This window comes from Trichechus manatus, unplaced genomic scaffold (genome assembly GCF_000243295.1).
Source record: "Trichechus manatus latirostris isolate Lorelei unplaced genomic scaffold, TriManLat1.0 scaffold00043, whole genome shotgun sequence".
NCBI lineage: Eukaryota > Metazoa > Chordata > Mammalia > Sirenia > Trichechidae > Trichechus > Trichechus manatus.
This window is the reverse complement of record NW_004443979.1, coordinates 11,026,903-11,029,500: the sequence shown is the minus strand read 5'-3', so window position 1 is coordinate 11,029,500 and position 2,598 is coordinate 11,026,903. Positions and strand designations below refer to the sequence as shown.

General features: G+C 40.0%; 1 pseudogene; it reads right to left on the bottom strand.

Annotated features, from left to right (window-relative positions):
- Positions 1 to 565: 565 nt before the first annotated feature.
- Positions 566 to 1,372, bottom strand: LOC101347249 (40S ribosomal protein S4-like; annotated as a pseudogene).
- Between the last annotated feature and the right edge of the window lie 1,226 nt (positions 1,373 to 2,598).

Sequence of the window (2,598 nt, the reverse complement as noted above, 5' to 3'; positions counted from 1 at the left end):
ACTTTGCAAGCATCTTACCACACAACACCCTATTGATGGTAGAAGGAAGTAAGTGATATACTTTGTTTTTTTAAGTGACTGTGATTGGTGTATGTGTGTGAGAGTGTATGTTTAAGTAAGAAATGAAGTACATGTTCATCAAAAAAATTAATAATTTATGTTATGATATAAAAATTAGATGTTTCTTACACACACACTCACTTCCAGTCCCCTAACATCTTCCAGGCCATGTCACGTCTACAGTTCTGAAATAATCTTCCAACAGACATCTTTCCATGTTTAAGATAATGTTTTTTAAATGACTTTTGATTTGTTTTAAACACATTAGAAGACCTGATTTTGTTAATGAAATACTGAAGGAGGTTGTGGAATTTTCCTTTTGCTATTAGTTGTCATTTTGTTTGCTATATGCCCTACTTCAAAATTCCAATGTCCTGCAAGGATGAGCTATAAAAAACCAACGACACAACCAATGCCTCATATCCAGCTCATAATTTTTTTTTCATGCTGTATTATCTTTAATTACTCACAATGTCCTCTTTATTCATGTCACTTAGAGATCATTTCACCCGCTGCTCTATTTGGCAACCAGTCTCGTCTCTCTCTTCAGTAATGGTGAGGCAGATACCTTTCCCTCAGGGAAGAGAAATCCATGATTTGTTACCTTTGTTAATAACAAAAATGTTAGAAAGTCAGGTGGGAAAGCTGTTGACATTGGAATCTTTCACATGAACTACATCAAAAGAGCCAGGATATCTCTCTTTATTAGTGATCATACCAGTTCTTCCCAGGTTAGCACTCCAGTCACCATACACAAGTCACTAGTGTCAAACTTGATGAAATCAATAATCTTTCCAGTCTCTAAATCAATCCGAATGGTGTCATTCACTTTGATGAGGGGATCAGGGTAGCAGAAGTGTTACCAGATGAGGGATTCCTTTTATGCCCACAAAGATCTTTCTTACTTTGCACAAACTGTATTCCACATCCTCAGTTGTAATACGATGAACAGCAAAGCAACCCTTGGTGCCACAGATCAGACAGAAATTCTCTCTGGTCTTGCTGATGCTGATGACATCCATAAAGCCAGCAGGGTAGATTATATCAGCTCAGACCTTGCGATCAATCTTAATGAATTGCTACATGCAAATCTTCTTTATTTTATCTCCTGTCAGGGCATACTGAAGTCTGTTCCTTAAGAAAATGATGAGGTGGACACATTCTCTCAGACTGTAGGGACCAGTGAATGGACCAGGAGCAGACACACCAGTTTGTCCAGCATCCAATACTTTGGAGTTGCTGCATGCTTCAGATGCTTCTTGGGACCATAGGCTATGGCTGTGCTAGGCACAGAAAGAGCCAACTCATGCATTTGACTCTGCCATTTCAAGCATGAAACCACCTCTGGCACCAATACTGCAATTAAAATTTTTGGCCCAAGACAATTTAATTATTTCTTTTGTGATGTGAGGAAACCTGCAGAGAAATGGTTTGGGAGACAACTACAGGGGTTTTAGTTTGGGGTCAGATACAACTCTGACCAGCCTTACTGAGACTGGACATAATACACACTAGGGATCAGTGTTTCTTGGTACAGCCACTCCAGACATACAGACATGCAAAGTAATAACATGGAGTACTTTTACAGTAAGTCAGACTCCGTTGCAAGCTACAGTTTCATCATTACTAGCATGTGACCTTAGAAAAGTGATCTAATCCCTCTAAGTATGTTCTTCAATTGTAAATGGAGCTAATGACAGTTTCTACCTCATAAAGTATTAGGAGTCAATGAAATACTATATATAAGCCAGTTAGGGGAGTACTGGAGCCCTTGTAGTGAAGTGGTTAAGTGCTCAGCTGCTAACTGAAAGGTCGGTGATTTGAACCCACCAGATGCTCCATAGGAGAAAGATGTGGCAGTCTGCTTCCATAAAGATTTACAGCTCTGGAAACTCTATGGGGCAGGTCTACTCTGTCCTATAGGGTCACTATGAGTCGGGATTGACTTGACAGCACCAGGTTTGGTTTTTTGGTCTCAGTTGAGTGTAATCAGAGAGATTGTGGTCTTCAGGCCACACGAGGGAGCTCACTGACACTCCTGCCAACAGCAGGCCACAACAGCCCTAAAGCTGTGTAACCGGCACTCAAAAGTGCTGGCTAATATTAAGTTAGATTAATTATTGTGTCAGATAAAATATGAATCTTTTGCCAGTTTTTTGTTGTTAGGTGCCATCAAGTCAGCTCCAACTCATAGCGACATCACGTATAACAGAACGAAATGTTGTCTGGCCCTGCGCCATCCTCACAATAGTAGGTATGTCTGAATCCACTGTTGGAGCCACTGTGTCAATCCATCTCATTGAGGGGCTTCCTCTTTTTCACTAACTCTCTACTTTACCAAGCATGATGTCCTTCTCCAGGGGCTGGTCCCTCCTGACATGTCCAAACAAAGTAAGCAAGATGAATAACTTGCTAGTTATTAAGAACCAAATATAGGTCACACCTCATCTTTTCTCCCATGTAAACAGGTCCATCATCACAAAATTTTATTAAATATATGAATGCTTCTAATATTCTCTTATCACTACACATAATTCT